We start from the raw sequence: 25,332 nt of genomic DNA, 5'->3' as shown, positions 1-25,332 counted from the left end.
CATATATATATATACACACACACACATATTTTAAGTGTCTGAGATAAAGCACTCAAGATCAATTCATAAGACTAAGGATGAAACTCAAGTGAGTGGTGTGTCTATGGGGGTCTAGCTTTGGATAGTCTCCAAATGATCTACCCAATCATTCTCTCAGCCTATAATTAAGCACCTTCAACACACTCCACACTGCAGAGAAAGCAAAAGGTCCAATGGGACCCAGCTCTTCCTTTATGTTCCCACTGCTACCACCTGGCGCACACTCGGTGCACACCTGTATTAATGGTTCCAACAGGTTGCCGGTCGGTTTTCCTGCTACCTGTCACTTTCTAACCCAGACCAATCCTGACTACTCTGCCAGTGTTCCAGTATCTCCAAAACACTTTCTTCATGCCATCCTTTTGTCTAAAATTTTTAAAGCTTACAGGATAAAGTCCAAATTGCTTAGCATCATATCGTATTAGAGGTGTTTCACAATTAACCTCAACCTCTTCATTAACTTTTCTTTAAGAATTCCCAAATAATAGTACTAACACAAGTGAGCACTCACAGTATGTCAAGATAGTATCCTGAGTACTTTACATGCATTAACTCACAACTACTATATGATGTAAATATTATTACTACCCTGTTCGATAGAGGAGTTAACTGAGCACAATGAAATAAACTGCCTTTGTTTGATCTCACCTGAGTAAGCAGTGGGCCAGGATTCACATCAGTTGGTCCCAGAGCTACACTGGGACCACTGTGCTATGCCCGTCTCTACCTTCCCGTCCTCATACACGCCTCGCACGTTTGCACGCTCTCTACTCTGAGCTCCAATGGCATATTCTCAGCTATTCCTTACCCCATTTGTTATCTTTTTTTTTTTGGGGGGTGAGGGAGATTGGCCATGAGCTAACATCCGTTGCCCATCTTCCTCGTTTTGCTGAGGAACATTGGCCTTGAGCAAACATCCGTGTCCACCTTCCTCTATTTTATATATGAGATGCTGCCACAGCATGGCTTGATGAGCAGTGTGTAGGTCCACGCCCAGGATCCAAATCTGTGAACCCTGGGCTGCTGAAGCTGACCGTGAGAACTTAACCACTACGCTACCGGGCCAGCGCCTCATTTGTTACCATTTTTATGTAGGACCATGACCACACCACACCTGAGTGCCTAGTGAATGTCCTGCAGACAAGATAGTTACCTTACATATCTTTCTGCCCATAGCACATGGCTCTCAGCACTTGAAATATGAAAACTGGTTGACCAGCTCCTCTGCAGGCTCAAACAAGGGCATGTTTCTGCCTTGTTCTCTCCAGTTTCTCCCTCCTAGGCAGAGAGAGCTTTGCGGCACAGGTTTCCTTGAGAAGACGCGGTGATGAAGCAAGGAGGGTTTCCAGGCCCTTCCGTTCCTCCGTCCCGGACGGGAGGCAGACACAGGTATGTGTTAGGTGAGGGGCAAGCTCAATACACATTCCACCCAGGCCACAGAACAAAGCTCCGCATTTCCCTGCTGCCAGCCATCAACGTCTGCAAGCCCTGATATAAAAGAGAGCACTTAGCTCTGTCACAGACACTCTCAGCCCTTCACTCAAAGTGAAGCTAAAAGATTCGGTTTCTACCTTGCAGCACAAAATCCATTTTATACTTAACAGCCTCAGCCTCAAGCTTTATTGATGATTTTTCCTAAAGGAGACGCACTCCAAATGGCCATGCGTGTAGAGCTTTTGTAGACTGACTGCAAATGGTATCGGCTGAATGTCACACAGCATCCTGCTGAAGGCTCTGTGGAAACAGCTGATGAGAAAAGAGGACAGACTGCTGGAGAGTGAACTACTCCCAGCAGCTCCCTCTTCACCTCCTAGCTCTGTCAACCCAGGGACGTGCTGAGAGACCCCTGGAGCATGCAGTGAAAGCTCTTACAATTCTCTGCAGCTAGCGAAGTCAACTCTGATGGCTGCCTCGTTCATTGTTACTGGAGCATGCAAGTTACAACAAATTAACACAATTAAAAGATGCAAATCCGATTCCCTCGAACACCTAAGAGAAGCCACAGAAGGCAGGCACCAGAGGATGAAAACCGTGCACGGCCAAATGCTCTACAAAGCATCCAGAGCTCACAACTGCATCAGGAGGAACTGGGTTTAACCTCCCCTTCATCAAGACAAAGAAAAACGGGCTCAAACATGTCAATGAAACTGACCATCACAAACTTTTCTTTCCCCCACGCACGTACAAAGGGCCAATGATCTTGCTGGCACAGGGTGAAAAGTGGACTGCTGTTAAAGGATGACAATGACAATGATGATGATGATGATGATGAGTACTGACTATGTACCAGGCAGTATTCTAAATTTGAGTCATTTAATAGTCATTTCATGTTTACAACTGTCCTTATCAGTGATCCCACTTTACTGATGAATAAACTGAGGCAGAGAAGCTAAATAATTTGCCCACAGTCACACAGTAAGTGGTGGATCAAGAATTCAGACCCTGACGCCGGAGCCCACACTCTGAGCCACTATGCTCCGCTGCCTATGGATCAGCTCTTTCTCTTACCCCTTGAAAGGCACTGCAGAATGAGGACACCTCTGTTATAACCCACAAAAATGAACGATTCCAACCTGCCTCTTTGACAGAAAGCTGTTATGAGAGGCCAAAGCGGTGCAGAAGGTGTGGCAAAGACAAGCATTCCATGCACTTCCCTACAACGCCTAGCCACCCATGCAGTTACTGGTTCAGGCCAACGGATGTAAGGAGAAGGGATGTTTCTCCCTTCCAAAGTAAGGCAGTTAAGTGTACCTCTTCCATCTCTCTCCTTCTGCTGAAGTTACCCTGAAGAAGATGCAGACGGGTGACTTAGCCTGCATACGTCTTTGTTCTTTGTTTAAGCAATAAACTTTTGCTGTATTAAACCCTGAGACTTAAAGGTTGATGAGCTGTGAAAGGTAACATCAGTGACTGTGACTAACATAAGGGGCGTAAGAACTTGTCGCTGGACTTGAATTTCCTTCCTGCTGTGCTTAAGCCGGTCTCTTCCTTCCCCAGTTTCCTCTAGGCTATTCTGGTCCCATTGCTACCTGTCTGCACGAGTGTATCTGGCTCCCAGAGGCCACACGCAGTCGTGGCTGGAGTGACCTCCAGGGCAACGAGTACAACCACGTACACAGTGGTTCAGGGCCCTCTTGCCAACTGGGCCCCACGCCAACCCACCTGTCAAACACTATGTGCGTGGAACAGGATAGTGACAATCAAATAAATCCCCACCACATAGTTTTATACGGTAAAAAAGCCCGGGAGGCAACAGGGAATCCTGCGCTCGCTCTGTGGCATCTTCACCACCGTTTCCTCAGGCGAGTCTAACACAGGCCAGCTTGGAAACTCAGGAGACAACTTGGTAACTACATGGCATGGTGCTTTCCCAAATTCATGACTTGTTTTATGACTCCTCCCAAAAATAAGGTTCTAATTTCTTCTCAACCAAAAGGATTCCCCAATGAATGACGTGAAGAGGTTCACAGGGCTTCCACAGTCATTCCCAACATCACTGGGAACTAAATGTTCTGAGTCACCCTGCACAGGAGAGGAACTGAATCGAGTGCTGTGTACCTCACTGGATGTCACATCTGCAGAAACCCACGTCAACATAAAGGGTGGGTGGCCAAAGACCGAGGTGACACCCACACAAAACCTCACACACCCCCAACCACCACAGGCCTCCCCGTCACGCCACACACTGGGTGGTACACACCACTCACCTGGGTCATCACCCGCCACGGGTGCCAATTTCTCCTCCTTTCGAAAATCGGTGCTAAAATATGTGTCAAGCTCTTCTTTTCAGAAGTACGGAGGTAAAAAGCAACTATTTCTTCCTGACATCCCACATGCCAACACTACATCAAGAAAAGATGTCTTTTTAAAAATCATGATTTTTATATATAAAAACTATTTCCTGTCAGCTATTTAGTCAGAGTTGGCAGTGTCACTTGCCTGGCACACTGAACGACTGAGCCCCCACATCTGAAAGGTACAACAAGAGAGAGCTGGCCTGCGAAGTTATCTGGAAGCGGGCAGTCCTGATTCCTGTGTGAGGCTCCACATTCCCCTCATGCCCCGCCTCTGAGCCCCCGCCCAGCTTCTCAGGAGAACAGACATCTGCAGACCGCAGTTTCAGAACTGCTAGCACCCTCTCCTGTCTCCTGCCAACACCAAATGAGGGAGCCCTGAACGGCAAAAACACCTTCCCTTCTCTCAGTCATCCTCCTCGAGGCAGCCTGAGATAACGCGTCCTGACACATAAATCTAACCACATCATTCTCCTGGTCTACAGCCCCACCTGCCTACAAGACCAAGCTCCATTTCCTCTGAAGCTGTGCATACAACCTGCCCCCAACCTGCCCTCCAGCTGCCCTCTCCCTCCTGGCCTCCTATGCACCTTAAGATCCAGCCTCATAAAACTGATAACCTTCTCCCCAAAATACACCATGCCTTGTCAAGTTCCAGTGCCTCTGCTCCTGCTGTTCCCTCTGCCTGGAATGACCAGCTTAATCCTGGCTCCTCATCCCTTCCTGGCTGGACAAAACCCTTGCATCCTTCAGAGCAGTGTCAGTCTCAAGGTGTCGCTTGAGGAGGCTTTAGCTCCACCTCCCAAACTACCCCAAATACGCAGTGCTTGCTGTGTACCCCCCTTCCAATCAGACTGCCACCCTAGCCCTATGATGCCCCTCTTACATAAGGAGATTCTTGAGCTCCCACTTCGAAGTTCATTTTTTTTTTTCTGTGAGGAAGATCGGCCCTGAGCTAACATCTGCCAATCCTCCTCTTTTTTTGCTGAGGAAGACTGGCCCTGGGCTTACATCCACGCCCATCTTCCTCCACTTTATATGCGACGCCTGCCACAGCATGGCCTGACAAGGGGTGTGTCAGTGCACGCCCCGGGATCCGAACCGGCAAACCCCGGGCCGCCTCGGTGGAGCACGCGCACTTAACCGCTTGCGCCACCAGGCCCGCCCCCCTACTTCGAAGTTCAAATCACACCTCCTCTTTACTGTGAAAATCTTTTCTGGCAGTGCAAGGATCACTCCTTTCTACCATGACATCAACTTGTTTGAAGGCATGCTGCACAAGTCTCAAGATTAAGAGCTGTACCATGCAGTTTTATTCTGTGGCAGGCAGTCTCTATGGTTCTCCCCATCCAGTGCTTCTCACCTGTTGACATTCACTCCCTCCTTTCCTGTGTGTGGGTGGGACCCGTGATTTGCTTCTAAGCAACAGAATACAGCAAAGGTGATGTCACTTCTGTGGTAAGGCTTGCACAAGACAGTGACTTCTATCTTGCTAGCAGACTCTCTCTCCTGCTGGGTTTGATGAACTAAGCTACCATGGTGGAGAAGACCACATAGCAAGGAACTGAGGCCCTCAGTCCAATAACCTGCAAAAACTGAATCTTTCCACAACCAGGTTGTATGAGCAAGCTTGGAAGTAGATCCTTCCCCAGCCAAGCCTTCAGATGAGACCCCTGCCACAGCAATCACCTTGATCGTATCTTGTGAGAGACTGTGAAGCAGAGGATCCAGCTAAGCCATGCCTTGATTCATAACCCACAGAAACTGTCATAATAAATTTATTTAATGTATTATTAAATTTATTAAAACTGTTTTTATAAATGTGTATTTTTTTAAGCCGCTAAATTTGTGGTAATTTGTTATACAGCAATAGAAAACTAACAGAGAAGGGACACGTTAAAATGGCTAGAAATCCTTAGGCTAAAAGATCAATATCTGCAACTCCACTCTGACAGAATCTCAACAGCAGAAGGGAACTTGAAAAGTCAAGTTCAACCTCCACTGGCTCTGCATCTCCTCTTTACGAGAGACGGAGAGAGAGCTAGGTGCTGCTAAATATCATAACTCCCTATCTGTACCCTTCACTTCTCAGTCAAGTTCTGCAAAGGTCCTCCAAATTCCTACCTCATCTCCCACTTGAGTGCCACTGGAGCTTTTCTCCTTACTAAACTCCTGAAGCTCCAATGGCAACAGTCACATGCTCTGCCCTGAGCCTGCTGCGCCACTGGACAGTTAGACACTCCCTCCCTTCTTAACACTCTCCTTCAAATAGGACATCACCTTCCCCGGTTCTCCTCCCCCCTCTGAGAACACTCCCTCTAACTCTCCTTCAAACAGCTTCCTCCCCTGCCCCCGTCATATGCTATAGGTCCTAGAGCTTCTATCCTGGGCACTTCTGTCTTCAAACTTTACACAGTCTCACTGGGTAATTTCATTTATTCTTATGGTATAACTACCACTTACACACTAATGAAATTCAAATATACCTTTTTAGGGCAGAAGCACATATATCCAACAGACTACTGAACATCTTCATCTGAATGTCTCACAGTCACCTCAAATTCTAAACATAACCAAAAAATTCATCATCATCTACCTTCCCTTTCAATCTTACTTTTGCTCTTTTTTCTCCTATATTCCTAACCTTGATGATTTCAGCATCAACATCCACTGAGTCACCACTGGATTCATCCCAGACTCCCTCCCCTGTCCCCCGCTACATCCAACCATCCACTGAGTCTTACCAATTTCACCCCCTAAATATCTCCCAAATCTGTCTCATCCTTTCCTACCTTCTTTCAGATCTTCCCCACTTCTCTCCTGCAACTCGTCTCCTCAACTCCAGTCTTGGCCTCTTCTAACCCAACCCCCAAGAATCACATGAAAAATGAGATAAGGATCATTTCTTGGTGTCCACCTCTCTTGCTCCTACCTTCTTACCCCTCAAACACAATATCAAAAGACTTAACAGATCGGGGCCGGCCCGGTGGCGCAAGCGGTTAAGCGCGTGCTCTGCTGCGGTGGCCCGGGGTTCGCCGGTTTGGATCCCGGGCGCACACCGACGCACTGCTTGGCAAGCCATGCTGTGGCGGCGTCCCATATAAAGTGGAGGAAGATGGGCACGGATGTTAGCCCAGGGCCAGTCTGGGCCCTGGAGGATTGGCAGATGTTAGCTCAGAGCTGATCTCCTCAGAAAAAAAAAAAAAAGACTTAGATCATTCAATAGGCACTGTTCTAGATGTGGAAGATACAGCAGTGAACAAACAGTCTTTACTACCATGAAGCAGCCCCCTGTTTTACGCCTCTGATTTTACTTATGCTGTTCCTAACCCACAAACAGACCCCCACCCTCTTGCCCACCTAGCAAATTCTTAATCCAGTTTTCAAAGCCCAGGCTAGAGGTCCCTCCCTCTGGGAATACTTCTCTTACATCCCCTGCCCCGCCATGGTCACTCGCTCCCTCATCTCTGCTGCCTCTGCACTTGGGACATGCCACTATTTTTGTATTTATCAAGTTACATAGTAATTTATTTGATTGTAACTCCTTCTGCCCTCCTAGACTGAGCTCCTGGAGGGACTGCTTCTATTGATCTCTGAATCCTCCATGCCTTAGCACAATGCCCGATTGTTCATAGGCAATCAATGAATGTCAGGGTAACTGAATCTCTGTCTGTGGTAGACAGGATTATTGTTTCCAATTATCTGCTCCCCCTCGTAACAGGGTTATAACTCCCACTCCCTGTCACAGGCCGCACTCTTGTGTCCAGTGGGAGTTCACTTCTCCACCTCATTGACCTTAGTCATGTGGCACCCTTGGCCAATGGGATGGAGGCAAACATGATGTCTTCTCCATCCCTCCAGAAGCTGTGAATACAACTCACGGTTTGGCTCAGTTTCTCCTACACTTCTGCCCTCTCCCCTGAGAACAGCACATCCCAGACAGGAGCTGCTCCTTCAGTCTGGGTCCTTAAAGAAGACACCTGAGCCAAGCAGAGCCCTGCAGAGGCACAGCTCCCCCGCAGCCCTCATGGAGACGAGCAAGAAATAAAAGTTTGTGATTGTAAGCCAGTGAGATCCTGGTGTTGTTACCACAGCAAAGCCATCCCAGAGCTTCCAGATCATTCCAGAGAGATAGTCATCAGGTCTTAGCTCAAACACACCCCAAGCAGAGAGAACTCACTGCTTTTTAAGTTACACTGCATATTATAAAATGTTCCTGGGGCCGGTCCGGTGGTGCAAGCGGTTAAGTGCGCGCACTCTGCTGTGGCGGCCTGGGGTTCGCCCGTTCGGATCCCAGGCGCGCACCAACACACTGCTTGGCAAGCCATGCTGTGGTGGCATCCCATATAAAGTGGAGGAAGATGGGCACAGATGTTAGCCCAGGGCCAGTCTTCCTCAGGAAAAAAAGAGGAGGATTGGCATTGGATGTTAGCTCAGGGCTGATCTCCTCACAAAAAAAAAAAATTTTTTTTAATAAAATAAAATAAAATGTTCCTCAATATTGATGTAAAATTTACACCCCACCATTTTCAGTCTTGGACCCACTTTCACCCACAGATATTACACAAACACATCTAACATCCTCAGATTTGTAGAGAACTATCATGTGATGTCTTAAACAGTCTCAAGGCTAAGAATGCCACATTCCACCAACCATTCTAGGTAACCTCTAGTCTGTCAACACCGCTGGCCTCTTCCCTCAAAACATACTCTCATTTTTGTCATAATCTTAAAATGCAGTGCACAAAATACTTTAGATACGGCCTGACCATGAAAGAAATCCATTAGTGGAACATAAAACTTGTCTTTGCTTTTTCTTTCCCAGGTTATTATGGAGGTTAGGTAAACAGGGGCAAACAATACTGCAGTCAATCCAAATCTCTAAACCTTGATCCTGTAACAGATTTTCACACCTCTTGTCTTTACGTAACGTTAGTTACATAGCAGACATTTCACATGTCTCATTGCTAAACCTTGTTTTACTGGTCCAAATCCCAACGTAACAAGATCATTTAAACCTTCATTCAGCCATTCAATATTATTAGCTATCCCTCCCAATTTTTTGTGCTTCAAATTTGAGAACCACACTTTTTTTGTTTTGTTTTGTTTTTGCTGAGGAATGTTAGCCCTGTGCTAACACCCACTGCAAACCTCCTCTTTTTGCTGAGGAAGATTGGCCCTGGGCTAACATCCATGCCCACCTTCCTCCACTTTATATGGGATGCCGCCACAGCATGGCTTGATAAGCAGTGCATAGGTCAGCGCCCGGGATCCAAACCCGCGAACCCCGGGCTGCAGAACTGAGCACGAAAACTTAACCACTACACCACGGGGCCGGCTCCAGAAACGCACTTTTATCATCTTAGTCCCAGATGAAATTACTTAACACGTGAGCATCAAGGTCAGAGCATCGTGACCAAACACTAAAGAAATCTGTTCAAGTTAAAATGGTGACAACAAAGTTGTATAGTTGTTTAATCAGTCAGAAGCCCCTCACCCTCCACCCATCACCATTAGTACTTCCAATCAACACATTTCTCTCTATTCTCCAAAAGTTATAACTCTCCCCCAAATCCAGCAACAGTAAAAATACAAGCAATGGTTCTCTAGACCAGCAGCATCAGTGTCACCTGGAATTCTAGGAATGCACATTCTTGGGGCCCCCCCAACCTCTGATGTCAGAAACAAGCCTTCGGGGTGGTTCAGAAGCAGCTGAGCTGAGTATCAGAGCTCTGAAGCACTTCTTTGTCTGTCCAGGAACTCTCTCAAAGATGAGTATGAGATGGTTGTGCTAATTCTTCTGTTTGAACGTAAGCCTGCTCTTAGTGAGCTCTTCTTTATTTCTAAATATCCATAAGCGATCGCTTAATCAGCCTTTCTAGCATTCTGCCTGGAAGCAAAGTCAAGTTCACTAGTCCACAGTGCACGGAAGCCATCTTGTCTCCCTCTTAGGAAAACAAGGACATGATTTGCCTTACCTTGTAACATTTCTTTCCCATTGCTGACAATTTCTCAAAAATTATCCACAATGCTTCTGTGATCCCACGTGCTAATTCCCTTAGCCTCCAGGACACATGATGTCTTTAATCTCTTAATAGTTGTCCTCCTCTCCAGGGTTTCAAACTGCCAGGCTGGTATGCAGCTAGAGTGGGATGAACGTCGGAGAGAACCAAGTGGTTTGTTTCATCTCATCTTCCACTTAGTGAGCATGTGTCTTTCTTGGTCCTGCTCAAGACATAAGACTTGTCTTTACTGTCTTGTTGTCTTCAGCATTTGTGTAAGCCTCAGCTTATTCTGGGCTTTGATGCTCTTCTGGATCTTCAGTGCTTCTCATGCACCTATAGTTTCCTTCTCCTAGGGTAACAGGACAGGTCAATTTTGTGTCTTCGTTTGCTTTTCTGTATAACCCAAGCTGTATATAAGAATCATAGATAACTTTTTCACATAGAGGCAGAATATCTCTATTTATACATTCTATTTATTTATTTTTATTTTACTTTAATGTGAGTTCTTCAAAGTGTTCCCTACACTATGTCTTTCTTCCCTGGGGATCATCTATAAGTCAGTTTGAATTAAGACCATTTCTTTTTTTTTTTTTTTAAGCTTCAGTACATAGTTGTGTATCCTAGTTGTTAGTTTTAGTTGTCTATGTGAGCCGCCACCACAATATGACAACTGACAGCGGGTGGTGTGGTTCCACAACGGGGAAACAAACCCGGACCACCAAAGCGGTGAGAGCACCCAATTTTAACCACTAGACCATCAGGGCTTGCTCAAGGTCATTTCTTTTTTAACTTTAGAATTCCATTTCTCTGTTCCTCATCCTCTCGCCACTCTGGCCTGGCCTCCAGAGAGCAGGACACCAACCTTTTCTGTTTGCAGCTGTTCTTTCCCAGCTGGCTGCAGTTACTTTGCGGTGACTCAAACTTCTCAGAGCGTGTGGCCTAGCCGCCCCACATGCCGTCGCCCCACTCCAGACGCCCAGACAGCAGCTGCAGTGGCAGCACGCCGTCACCACAGCCGGCACCCACGCCCATCTCAGCATGGCAAACTCTCTTTGGCGGAGGATCCAAGAAAAAGGCAGCGAAGGCACTGAAGCTGTCATTGCTATGACCTGGGCCCTCCACGGCAAGCTCCATGGGGTCCTCCATGGGGTCATCCTGGCAGATGAGGGAATTACCCCCATCCAGGCCACCGGATACACAGTATTACAGCTCCCGACCTGGATTCGGGTCAGAAGCTTGATAACTGCCAGTTGCAATACATAGCCTAACAGCCCCTGGGGGAAACAGCAGCCTTCTTAACGTAGTCGCTTCTTTGCCCAATGCACAGGGTAAATTCCATTTCTGCTTTCACCTCTACGTCTGCGTCAAGGTAAAAGACTAATTCTTTATTTTTGTTTTTCTCCGTAACTAGAAAATAAGCACAAGAATTAAGCAGAGTGATGCAAGGAATGAACGTAAGTGGAGCCATTAATGATGAAACAACACGGTTTGTTGGTTTGTTTTCACCAATTGCTAATGTCAATTTCTCTCAGCCTCTGTCCATCCCATCTTCAACATCCTAGAGTAAAGCTGGAGATGGTTTGTTCCTTTCCTCTTCTGAAAATAAATTTCCCTCAATCCATTATATCACTTATTTTGAGGGAAAAAAATACTTCAGAGTGAGCAAGGAAGATGCCTTTGCTTGAAATTAGCCACTCCCTGCCCCCACCCCCTAAAAAAACTTGGGAAAATTTAGAATTGATCCTGCTCCTCGCAAAACAAATTTTTGCTATAGCTGTTCAAGGAGGAGACTGGCAGATAATCATTTAATTTGGATAAAACAGAGCTGAAAGGAAAAAGCGTTTGGTGGTCCTCTCATGTATTCCAAAGTTTCAATATCGCCTCCCAAGCAATGAGGATTTAACTAGACAGATAAACACCACTATCACAAAAGAACAGATGTGCAGCTTCCTCCCCTCTGTGAGTAAATGTTCTTTCACACAGACCTCTGCTCTTGTCTCTGCCCCTCCACTGCCTTACTCTACTCTTATTATTAAACCTGAGAAGGAGCTATCAAGGGCAGTTAGAGTCCAAGGATTTTAAGCACATGGCACTCCGTATAAAACTCCACAAAAATGGGAACCACTGATGCCGGACACAGCTAAAACACAGCTGCGGCCCGCGCCTCCACTGTGGATAATCCTGCACGCCCTTCAGTCAGCGTCCCATCAAGTCCACATTCAAGTCTCCTTTCTTCTCTACCATCCTCTCCTTCTCTCAAAAGAAACAAAGAAAGTGCACATTAAAAGAAAAGATCAATGCCACAGGATCCTACTATTAGAAGAAAAACACAATAGTCTGGAAATTCATGCTAAGGTTTCCACAGCAACTGTTCCAAGGCCCAACTTACAATATTAACCATTCCACTCCAAAATACTTTAAAAGACCCCAGAAAAGAAAGGGGGGATCAAGTTACAGTCCCGGGGGGAGGGGAAAGACACTCTTGTTTTCATGTACTAGAATTCTCCCCATTGAAAACACCGTTTAAGTACATATTGCACCATTAATATTTCTACTCCCAATTATCTAACAAACAGTGGATAACTCTGGAAGTATCTATTGATAGTTCTTTTGGTTAGGGGATAGAAGAGATGTTGATCAGGAAAAACTCCTAGTTTTTTAGAAGAGAAATATGCTTTCTCATCAAAGTATATTCTTAACCAAGCGTAGCACGTTATTTCAAGTAATCCAATCAGGTCAGCAAGGCTCCAGATCATGATGGAAAGTGTGTGCCCCTCTGTGAACTGGCTAACTGAAGGGCACCAACTTAAATGCCCTGAACGTTCATTCCCCAGGGCGGGGCAGATGAGCAAGAGGTAACTGTGCAGCTTCCCCCCCAAGAGGGGGAACAAAGCCCCCAGCACTCTACCAGAGAGATTCTGAACAAAACGTCTATTCATAAACTACAAGGAAGAGTTTCCAGCACTCCACAAAGTCCAGCAGGTCTCCTCTATAAAACTGCCCACATCAAACACATGTTGCTGGAAGGAAACCAAAATACAGAGGAAAGCCATGCACGTGGCTGGAATCAGGCAGGAGAGACGGGGCGGCCAAGAGCATCAGGAGGCTCCAGCTCCGCGAGTTTCTGAGTGCCCCTCTAAACAGAGGACGACATGCCGGCCTTCCGTCTCCAAGGTGTGCAGCACATGTCCTCACACACCAGCTCGGAGGCTGAACCTGTGTTCAGCCAAAACGTCCCCAGTCTACAGGAGAAAGCTCTCTCAGGGTGCTCAATGTAAGAGTCATGGAATTTTCTCCCCCGTGTGGCATCAAAAGGAGCACATTACTGGGATCTGTCAGTGATATATTTTCGTTAGTACTCTCTGCACATAAAAATAAAAGATCTATCGCAGAAGAGATAGAACCCCTTCTCAATTGAGGAAAACAAAACAGAAAAACAGCCTGTGTTTTCCTTTGCAGAAAGATGCTCACCCCTGAATTTAAAAAGCATGCTTCCTGTGATGATCCATATGGCAGGGAGGCTGGGACCGAAGGTCACATCACCATCTTCTCACCACTTCCAATACTCTAGAGCTCAAATTCAGTGGTGGGGCAGAAGGCTTCCACGAGAGCGGAGGAGAGAAGGCCCCAGTCCCCCTGAAGGAACCCTGAGCACGCATTAGCATCCCTGACCACGCACTAGCATCCCTGAACATGGACGTGCATCCCTGAGCATGGACGTGCACCCCAGAGCATGGACGTGCACCCCTGAGCATGGACGTGCACCCCAGAGCATGGACGTGCACCCCAGAGCATGGACGTGCACCCCTGAGCATGGACGTGCACCCCTGAGCATGGACGTGCATCCCTGAGCATGGACGTGCACCCCAGAGCATGGACGTGCACCCCTGAGCATGACGTGCACCCCTGAGCATGACGTGCACCCCAGAGCATGGACGTGCATCCCTAAACGTAGAAAAGGTACCCCGGGTAGTCAAGCTGAGAGTCAGCAGCCAGACACAGGGTCTGCAGCCTTCACAGCATGGTAGGGAGCTACAACTTGACCACATTAGGGAGGGATATTCAAAATGTGACCCTTGCTTTCAAGATACTCAAGTACACATGGCAATATATCTAAAGCAGGCGGCTTTATAAAATGTAAAAAGAAAAACACATGGAAGAAACCCAGTCAGGCCGCAAGGTTCTCACAATCGATTTGTACAGCATTTGTTTGGAATTCAAAATGCACTTCCACAGCAAGTGTGCTATCAGCCTAAGCTATGATGGACTTAAGGACAGAACTAAAGGGCCATCGAACCCAAGCGCTGTCTACACTGTCCCCACGCAGAGGCAGCTCTGTCAGGCGCCAGGTCCTCACACCCACCAGGGCTGGATCAGCCACGGGTCTCAGGCTAAACGGCTTCCCAGAACCGCTTGAGAATACCTCACTCCCATAAACGCGGTTTGGTTAAACTATACCGTAAAAATGAAGTACATTTTCAGCTGTTTTAAAAGAAGAAACATGTACTGAGGCATTTCACCTGCAAATTTACTAAACTGGACAATTTCAGATTTTTTTAGACAAAATATACTATGCATTTTGTAAAATACAAGATTTCCACTTCAAGAGCAGTTACCAGAACTTACGGTCTTAGGAGTCTGAATTATGGACTGACTTCTGGAGGACCGGACGGCAGGTGATGCCCATCGCTGGGAACTCGGCAATATCCCAGTCACACAGCTGCTGACCCTGCTGTGAGAACACTGACACCACACTGGACCAACTGGAAACACAAATGACCCGGAGTACTGACCACACGATATGGCTCCGTGGCCACAACAAAAATACCTGCTGAGAGGATGAGAAAAGGGCAGCGACTCTACCTCATGCAAAGACAAACTTCCGAGGAACGTGCCTTGTGTCATCACAATGATGTCCACGCAGGACCTTGCTGGCTTTTGAGCCACTTCTGCTTCTCTGGCAGAATGTCTCCTGAATTCTGATTCAGGACGTCAGGATCACATCTGCGTCCAAACTCACCGCAAAGAAAGGCAGCTCCCACAGAGCCAGGATCCCGCCAGCGGCTCTGCCATGGTGGAGGGAGGCCTCCTCTGGCCTCCTGGTCCTGCTCCTCAATCACGTGCCTCTGCTCTAAGTGCCACAGGCCCCAGGAAAGCCAGTACCCTCCCCGCTGCCACCGCCAACACCCCACCCCACGTGGATGAGGGTGCTTCTCCTATACCACTGCTCAGAGAACAGAATCCAGTCTCACTACTCGCCACTCCCCTCCTGCCCTGGAAGCAAGCACACAACTGTGCAAGATGACACGAGTGGAGCCATATTAAAATAGAGCCAGAGCAGCCACTTCAGAGGAATTGCCTTGCATGCCTTGATTTATCTTCCAAACTGGACCAAACCACCAACACTCCAAGAAGTCAGTGAGGACAAGAATATCCTGTTGGCAAGGACTGATGAAATTGGACTTTGCTGATGACCGAATACCTTAGCATCCCAAAGGCACAACCTTCGCATCTAACAACAAGCAAATTTACTGAACTTAGTAGGTAGAATTTCAGGCAATGCAGCTCGAGATATTTATGTGGGGTAAGGAGCTGTGAAGGGGGGAGGCACCAGAGACGTCATGGCTGCCTGCACATGGGCCCAGGTACCAGGACAGCTCCCCTGGACACTCGTGTTTTGTCACAGCTTCTTTTCTTCTGAATACAACAGCTTCCTACCAGCTTCAAGTTTGTTTTGCCTTGTTTGTTTGTTTGTTTTCCACAACAGTTCACATGGCAATGGCAGAGGGGCTCCAGCCCTGGGCAGGAATAGGGATGTGCTGTCAACTGTGCGGGGGGCTCCCTCGTAAGTATTACTTCACACCATCTCCCTTTAAGCCTGACACTGGAACCGTCATAAGCAGAAAAATTGATCTGACTCCAGTGCTTCCAATTTTCCCTGCCCAACTGGAGCTGAGATCACAGCCCTTTAAAACCAGGCGTCCTAGAAACACCGAGCTATCCCCAAAAAGACAATGCTGCTTGGTCAGGCTAGAGCAGAGGCACCAATTCCTGTCCAGGGAGCTTCATGGTGGGAGAGGGCAGAGGACTCCAGGGGTGACTCAGCATCCCACCCGGTAATGCTGGAAAACCTCCAGCGACCACCCCTATGACTGCACATGTAGGGGTGACCCTCGCCCAGCAGGAATCTTCTTTTCTCATGGAAGTCCCCTGCCAATGCTCCCTCATCAACCCCACAGAGCAAAGTGCTAACCACACCCCCCCAACAGAGAACGCAGATAGAAGGAAACTGCTTCTTTCAGAGCCAGTGGGAACATTAGGGTGCCCTGGTCCATTAACAATACCACAGGAGGCTGCGTAACATTCAATCACTCAGGACCCAGAGAAAGGGCTGATTATCCAGTTCTCAGGTGACCCGGGTTTGGCTGCCGCAACCCTGCTCCTCTCGGGGCAGCCCTTCCTCATGCTTCAACTAGGGAGGCTGTGGGAAAGAAGGGAGCTAAAACACCAGCCAGCTGTCTGGTAAGTGGTTTGGGAGGGAGTGAGAACGAAACTACAAGTCAAAAGGAAGCTTTTAGAATAACCACAGCTTTCTATCCCCAGGCTCTCTACTGGTCTCCATATACCATCATTCCCTGATCCCATGACCACAGACTACAAAGAGGTGGGTCTAATTTTCATAAAAAGACACAGTGCTTCATGTACTATTTATTGAGCACTTGCTATGTGCAAAACACTATGCTGGGGACAGGGGTATAAAAGAGCTTATGGAAACCCTGGCCCTCTGGGAGACCAGGGCTTACAGGAGAAGGCAGACACAGAGAGAGACTGCACTGTCACACTGTAATAAACATGCTGTAACAGACCAACATCCTCTCTTAGGTGCCAAGGCCACGGCACCCACACACGGGTCACCTGAAAGCAACTTTAAAACCTCAGCAAAGGATGCGAGCTTGGCCTCCCCAGGGAGCCCCAAGGAGGCCTCAGCCCTAGTGCAGCCTTTAAGAAACAATAGGACAGGTGAAGGTAAGGCTTTTACCTTTCAACTAAAAAAAAAAGAAAAAGAGCCCACAGGAACTAAAAGTAACACATAGACACATAGCATGTCCTCAGGAAGCCAGCACTATACTCATCACTTTGTGGTGAGAACACTTTTTTTTCATTGTTAGTACCCCAGTCAGCAGGACTCCAAGGAGGATAAAACAGGAGTCACCAGTATGGGTCACTTTTAAGGGAGCAGATTAAAGAGAAAAATAGGAGGATAAAATAGAACAACCACTGCTTCATTAAAGAAAATGACGCTGTGTCATTACACATCTGCCTACCTTCCTCACCCCTAAATTCTTAATTTCTATTTTAGAGAAGGAGAAAAGGAAGGGAGAAGAAAGAGAAACAAGTGGGAATGAGCACAAGGTTTCAAAAGAGAAGGACTTGAGTACCACTCTGGGAAGATGGGGTGGTAGGGAGCACCAGGAAACTGGCTCCCCGCCAAGAAAGACAACTGCACTGGCCAAATCCACCTGATGTAACTATTTTGGAACTCTGGAGTCTGTTGAAGACTTGCAACTTCTGGGGGAAGCCCTGGACTGTAAATTGCAGTTAGGTTAGTATCATCTCTTAGTACAGCAGCTGCTACCCATCCCCCACCCCCAGCCCAGCCACATGCCAGCAGCTGTGCACACGCTCCTGGAGCAGCATGCACACAGCTTGCAGGAGCCAGGGTGGGCAAACCGTGCCCTGCCCCCGAATATCAGAGATCTGGGCTCTGACTGCTGACTGCTGCTTCTGATCGCAAAGGCAGACAAAGAGGCCGGCAGCCGGTGTTGCAAGCCCTTCCTCTTCTGAATGAAGAAACTTCCAGAGGACTTCAAGGACAGCGGCCTTTCCCCCTTCATTTTCACTCTTTCCCTTTTGGGGAGCCAGACATAAAAGGCTAGGACATTTAAAAAAATGGCTGTATTCAGAGGGAAAATTAGAAAGTGATCACGCATGCCCAGGGAAAGGCTCAGAAAAGACCAAAAGACATTAAGTTTACACCTCAGGCTGATCCTTGGTGCAGAGACAGCATACGAGAACCAAAAAAACACAAAAATAATAACAAAAACAATAACAAAAAACAGCAAAGCCCAGTGAAGAAGGAGAATCTGATTTCCAGAGTTACCACATTATCAGATTCAAATGTCCAGTGTTCAACACAAAAAAATCCTAAGGCATACGAAGAAACAGAAATATATGGCCTGTTCAAAGGAAAATAAAACCCAACAGAAACTGAAAAAAGACCTAATGGCAGATATACTAGACAAAGACTTTAAAACAACTGTCTTAAAGATGCTCCAAGAACTAAAGGAAGATGTGGAGAAAGTCAAGAAAATGACATATGAAGAAAATGGAAATACAGACATACCTCAGAGATACTGCAGGTACAGAATCCTACATCTGGCAAAACCATCCTTCAAAAGTGAGGGAGAAAGTAAGACATTCTCAGATAAACAAAAGGTGAGGGAGAGTTTGAGACCACTAGACGTGGCCTGCAAAAAATGCTCCAAGGAGACCTGCAAGGTGAAATGAAAGGACACCAGACAGTAACTCAAAGCCATGCAGAGAAATAAAGACCTCAATAAACATAAATACAAGGGTGATTATGGAAGCCAGTATTATTATAACTATGGTTTGTAACTGTACTCTTTGGTTTTCTACATAATTTAAGAGACTAACACATTTAAAGAAAAAATTATTAGCATAAAAGTTAATGTTATTGTAACTTTGGGTTTGTAACGCCAAATCTTGTTTTCTACATAATTCACGAGACTAATGCATTTAATGCATTGTTTATGATTGGCACACAAAGCCTATAGATGTAATATTGTGACATCAACAACCAAAAAGGGTGGGGATAGAGCTGTCAAGGAGCAGAGTTTTTGTATGTTATTGAAGTTAAGCTGCTATAAATTCAAATTAGAGTGTTTTAACTTTAGGATGTTAAATGTAATCCCCATGGTAACCACAAAGAAAACAGCTCTAGAACATACAGAAAAGGAAATGAGAAAACAATTGAAACATTTCACTAGAAAAAAATCAGCTAAATACAAAAGAAGACAGTAACACAAGAAGTAAGGGGCAAAAAAGCTATAGGGCATAAAGAAAATTGAATAGCACAATGACAGAAGTAAGTCCCTCCTTATCAGTAATTAGTTTAAATGTAAATGAATTAAATTCTCCAATCACAAAGAGAGATGGACAAAATGGATAAAAACACATGACCCAACTACATACTGTCTATAAGAGACACACTTGAGATTCAAAGACACAAACAGGTTGAAAGTGAAAGGATGGGGGCTGGCCCAGTGGAGCAATAGTTAAGCTTGCGCACTCCACTTCAGCAGCACAGGGTTCAGTTTCGGATCCTGGGCATGGACCTATGCACTGCTTATCAAGCCATGCTGTGGCAGGTGTCCCATAAATAAAGTAGAGGAAGATGGGCACGGATGTTAGCCCAGGTCCAAACTTCCTCAGCAAAAAGAGAAGGATTGGCAACAGATGTTAGCTCAGGGCTAATCTTCCTCACCAAAAAAAAAAAAAAAAAAAAAAAAGGAAAGAAAGTGAAAGGATGGAAAAAGATATTCCAAGCAAATAGCAACCAAGAGAGCCAGGGTGGCTACTAATACCCAACAAAATATATTTTAAATCAAAAAAGGTTACAAGAGATTACAAAATAGCATTATATATAATAAATGGCACAATACAGCAAGAAAACGTAAATTTTAAACTAGAAACATTTATGCACCTAATGACAGATCAACGAAATATATGAAGCAAAAACTGAGAGAATTGAAGGGAGAAATAGACAGTCCCACAATAATAATTGGAGACTTTAATACCCTACTCACAATAATGGATACAACAACCAGACAGAAGATAAGAAAATAGAGGACTTAACACAATAAACTAACTAGATGTTAACAGACATATACGGAACACTCTAACAAACATACACATATACATTCTTCTCAAATGCCTTCTTTTAGTGCCTGGGACATTTTCCAGGATAGAGAATATGTTAGGCCATGAATTAAACCTGAACAGATTTACAAAGACAGATATACAAAGTATCTTTCCTGACCATAACGAGATAAAGTTAGAAATCAATAATAAAAGACTGGAAAATTCATAAAACCGTGAAAACTAAACAACACACTTTTAACCAAGGGATTGAAAAAGAAATCACAAGGAAAATTAGAAAATACTTAGAGAGGAATGAAAATGAAAATACAACATACCAAAACTTATGGGACATAATGAAAGCAGTGCCAAGGGGGAAATTTACAGCTACAAATGCTTCCGTCAAAAAACAAGAAAGATCTCAAATCAACAACCTAACTTTACAACTTAAGGAACCAGAAAAAAGAACAAACTAAACCCAAAACTAGTAGAAGAAAGGAAATAATAAAGATCAGAGCAGAGACCAACAAAATAGAGAACAGAAAAACAACAGAAAGAAAATCAATGAAACCAAAAAGATGGTTTTTCAAAAGATCAATGAAATTAACAAACCTTTAGCTAGATGGACTAAGGAAAAAAGGGAGAAGACAAATTACTAAAATCATGAATGAAAGTGGGAACATTACTACTGATTCTATAGAAATACAAAGGATTATAAGAGAGTTGGCCCTCTGTATCCTCGGATTCTGCATCCTTGGATTCAACCAAACATGGATTGAAAGGCCTATGATGGCTGTGTCTTGTACTGAATACGTACAGACTCTTTTTCTTGTCATTATTTCCTAAACCTAAATTCCCGATTTAGGTATAACAACTACTTACATAGCATTTACACTGTATTAGGTATTACCTGTAATCTAGAGATGATTTAAAGTATACAGGAGGACGTGCATAGCTTATATGCAAATACTATGCCATTTTTATATAAAGAACTTGAGCATCCTCAGATTTTGGTATCTGCAGGGGGTCCTGGAACCAATCCCCCGGGGATACCAAGGGATGTCTGTACTATGTACAATTGTACACCAAAAAATTGGATAACCTAGATGAAATGGATAAATTCCAAGAGACACAAAACCTACCAAGAGTAAATCACAAAGAAACAGAAAAGCTAAATAGACCTATAACTAGTAAAAAAAATTGAGTCAGTATTCAAAAATGTCCCAAAAAACAAAAATTCCTAGACCTGACAGCTTCACTAGCAAATTTTACCAAACATTTAATGAAGAAATAATACCAATCCCTCTCAGTCTTTTCCAAAAAACTGAAGAGGAGGGAATACTTCCTAACTCATTCTATGAGGCCAGCATAACCTTGATACTAAAGCCAGACAAAGACACTACGAGAAAACTACAGACCAACATCACTTATAAACATTAAGGCAAAAATCCTCAACAAAATCCTAGCCAACAGAATTCAGCAGTATATTAAAAGGATTATACAACATGACCAAGTGGGATTTATTGCTAGAATGCAAGAATGGTTCGACATACAAAAATCAATCAATGTAATACACTACCTCAACAAAACGAAGGGGAAAAAAACACATGATCATCTCAATTGAAGCAGAAAAGGCATTTGACAAAATTCAACACCCTCTCATGATAAAAACACTCAACAAACCAGGAATAGAAGAAACCTACCTCAACATAATAAAACGTATATATGAAAAAGCCACAGCAAACATCATACTCGATGGTGAAAAACTGAAAGCTCTTCCTCTAAGATCAGGAACAAGGCAAGGATGCCCATTTTCACCACTTCTATTCAACATAGTACTGGAAGCTCTAGCCAGAGCAGTTAGGCAAGAAAAAGAAATAAAAGGCATCCAAATTGGAAAGCAAGAAGTGAAATTATCTCTGTTTGCAGATAATATGTTCTTATATGTAGAAAACCCTAAAGACTCCAGAAAAAAAGCTGTTGGTGGGCCAGCCACAATGCCTAGTGGTTAAGTTCGGCACACTTCGCTTCAGTGGCCCAGGTTCAGTTCCCAAGCACGGACCTACACCACCCGCCTTCGGTGCCCATGCTGTGGCGGCAGCTCATACAAAAAGAGCAAAAGAGAAGGGTTGGCAGCAGATGTTGGCTCAGGGCTAATCTTCCTTAGCAAAAGAAAAAAAAAAGGTGTTAGAATAAATAAATTCATCAAAGTAACAGGATACAAAGTCAACATACAAAAATCAATTGCATTTCTATACATGAACAATCTGAAAAGAAAATTACAAAAACAATTCCATTTACAATAGCTTCAAAAAGAATAAAATACTTAGAAATTAATTTAACCAAGGAGGTGAGAGACTTGTACAACAAAAACACAAAACATTGCTAAAGGAAATTAAAGAAGACATAAATAAATGGAAACACATCCCATGTACATGGATCAGATGACTTAATATTGTTAAAATGAAAATACTACCCAAAGTATTCTACAGATTCAATGCAATCTCTATCAAAATCCCAATCATATTTTTGGAGAAACAGAAAAACCCATCTTAAAGTTCATATGGAATCTCAAGGGATTCCGAAGAGCCAGAACAATCTTGAAAATGAAGAACAAAACTGGAGGACTCACACTTCCAGATTTCGAAACTTACTACAAAGATACAACAATAAAAACAGTGTGGTACTGGCATAAAGATACATCGACCAATGGAATAGAACAGAGAGCCCAGAAATAAGCCCTCACAAATATGGTCAAATGATTTTTGACTAGGATGCTAAGACCACTCAATGGGGAAAGGACAGTCTTTTTAACAAATGGTGCTGGCAAACCTGAATATCCACATGCTAAAGAATGAAGTAGGACCCTTACCTAACAACCATATACAAAAATTGTCTAAACATGGATCCAGGACCTAAATCACAGGATAAAAAGCTTCACAACACTGGATTTGGCAATGATTTCTTGGCTATGACACCAAAAGCACAGATAACGGAAGAAAAAAATAGACCAATTAGACTTCATGAAAATTGAAACATTTTGTGCATCAAAAGATACTATTCACAGAGTAAAAAGGCAACCCACAGAATGGGAGAAAATATTTGCAAATCATATATCTAACAAGAGATTAATATCCAGAATATAGAGAGAACTTCTAAAACTCAACAACAAACCCAATTCAAAAATGGGCAAAGGACTTGAATAGACATCTATCCAAAAAACATACATGAATGGTCAATAAGCACATGAAAAGATACTCAACATCACTAATCATTAGAGAAATGCAAACCAAAACTACAATGAGATACCACCTCACACCCATTAAGATGGCTATCAAAAAAATAAAAAACAACAAGTGTTGGCGAGGATACAGAGAATTCGGAACGCTTGCGCTCTGTTGGTGAGAATGTAAAATAGTACCACACTGTGGAAAACAGTATGGCAGTTCCTCAAAAAAATAAAAATAGAATTACCATATGATGCAGCAATCCTACTTTTGGGTATATATCCAAAAGATCTGAAAGCAGACCCTCAAAGAGATATTTGCACACCCAGGTTCATAGCAGCATTATTCACAATAGCTAAAACGTGGAAGCCGCTCAAGTGTCCATCAACAGATGACTGGATAAGCAAATTGTGGTATATACATGCAATGGAATATTATTCATCCTTAAAAAGGAAATAAATTCTGCAATATGCTACAAGATGGATGAACCTTGAAGATATGCCAAGTGAAATAAACCAGCCATAAAAGACAAACACTGGATGATTCCACTTATATGAGGTACTTAGAGTTGTCAAAATCACAAAGACAGAAAATATAATGGTGGTTGGCAGGGACTGAGAAAAGGGGAGAATGGGCAGTTATTGTTTAAAAGGTATAGAGTTTTAGTTTTACCAGATGAAAAGAATTATGGGGATGGATAGTAGTGATGGCCGCATAACAATGTGAATGTATCTAATACCACTGATCTGTACACTTAAAAATGGTTACGAGAGTAAACTTATATCCATTTTACCACAATAAAAAAAAAGAGAAGGCCTCACAGAGTGAGTTTTCCTTAGCATGTTTAATTTTCTAAAGCACAGAATCACAGTGGTTAGTAGAGGGTCCTAGGGTACATGGTGGCCTAGAGGTAAAGATTCGAATAAAGAATGCCCTTTAAAACTGAGGGTAAGTCAAAAATGAAAAATCAGCCCTAAAAACAAAACCAAAATCCTAGACTAAAAGGCGCATACTTCAAATATTAACAAAGGTCTGTGTGAGAACACACCGAAAAGATCAGGCCCACTAAAAACCAACTCAGTGACTGGGTGTGTGGCAACGTGATCGTATATTTCTTTTTTTTTTTTTTTAATTTTATTTATTTATTTTCCCCCCAAAGCCCCAGCAGATAGTTGTATGTCATAGCTGCACATCCTTCTAGTTGCTGTATGTGGGACGCGGCCTCAGCATGGCCAGAGAAGCGGTGCGTCGGTGCGCACCCGGATTCGAACCCGGGCCGCCAGCAGCGGAGCGAGCGCGCGCACTTAACCGCTAAGCCACAGGGCGGCCCACGATCGGATATTTCAATTGAGGATTTGATTCTTAAGCCAATCAACCTTAAAGGGCAGCTCCCAATGATTTTTTTAAGCAAATGTGAGCTATTCAAATCTGCCATCAAATGAATGCTTTTGTTAAACAACTTAAATCACAATTATTAGGGTTTTCACAGTGTAAAGTTCTTTTACAGACACATAAGAATGCAAATGTTAATTTTATCAAGGCAATTTGGGCAGCTCCTTGTATTTCAGCACTCTCACCATTAACCTATCCCTATAAATTACTCCCATGAGGCTTCTCAAAGCGGAGGAAATTAACAAACTAAAACTTGAGCTTAGTAGGAGAAATCAGAAAACACCGAGTTGGGTCTCGAAGAGGAAGAGTCTGGAACTAGCACAGCCCTGAAGGCCATTTCTAGCCACACTTCACACCTCATGGAGAGGGTAGGAGAGGCACCTCCTACCATAAGTGGTGTATTTCCCAGCATACACAAGAGGTACTGAACACGAGAGAGCGAAGTAACAGGTTCACTGAACCAAGGTTTTGCCAAAAAAAAAAAGGCTCAACTCACTCATTCTGCCCATCCAAAGAGTCATACCCATGTCTCAGTGCAAACTGCTTTCTTACAAGTCAACACACACCCCCATCACCCCTTGTCCTTCTGACTTTACTTGCCAAATAAAGTCTTTCCCACACACTCAGAGGCTGGGGAAAATGGCCTGCAAGTTTAATAAATGCACACAAGCTCTAAAGCGGTAGCTCACCTGGTCAGCTGTCTCTTCACAGAGAACGGCTTGAGAACCAGAGAAGAGAAAAGATGTCAGAAAAACATCAGGGAGGGCGAGAACTAGCTGTATGAGGCCTTCAGGCCAACACCACCCTTTACACAAATTCTCCCGAAACAACCTATGAGTAAGGGAGGTGACCCGGAGACATAGGTGTAGCGAAAGTGGAAGTAAGTGGACTAAAGACAAAGGAAAGGGGGAGCAGAAGTACTAAATAATGCCCCTT

At 44.4% G+C, this 25,332-nt stretch overlaps 1 protein-coding gene and 1 long non-coding RNA gene across 2 annotated transcripts in view; both read right to left on the bottom strand.

Annotated features, from left to right (window-relative positions):
* The window catches only part of CCNY (cyclin Y), a 219,650-nt gene that overhangs the window by 136,150 nt on the left and 58,168 nt on the right, over positions 1–25,332 (bottom strand). The window lies entirely within an intron of this gene.
* Positions 897–10,968, bottom strand: LOC131398863 (uncharacterized). The gene is made up of 3 exons (XR_009216999.1): positions 9,812–10,968; positions 3,740–3,881; positions 897–1,400 (listed from the first exon to the last, which is right to left on the bottom strand). It is a non-coding gene; the product is annotated as an uncharacterized LOC131398863 (long non-coding RNA).

This window comes from Diceros bicornis, chromosome 36, assembly GCF_020826845.1.
Source record: "Diceros bicornis minor isolate mBicDic1 chromosome 36, mDicBic1.mat.cur, whole genome shotgun sequence".
Lineage (NCBI taxonomy): Eukaryota > Metazoa > Chordata > Mammalia > Perissodactyla > Rhinocerotidae > Diceros > Diceros bicornis.
This window is presented reverse-complemented; position numbering and strand designations above follow the sequence as displayed.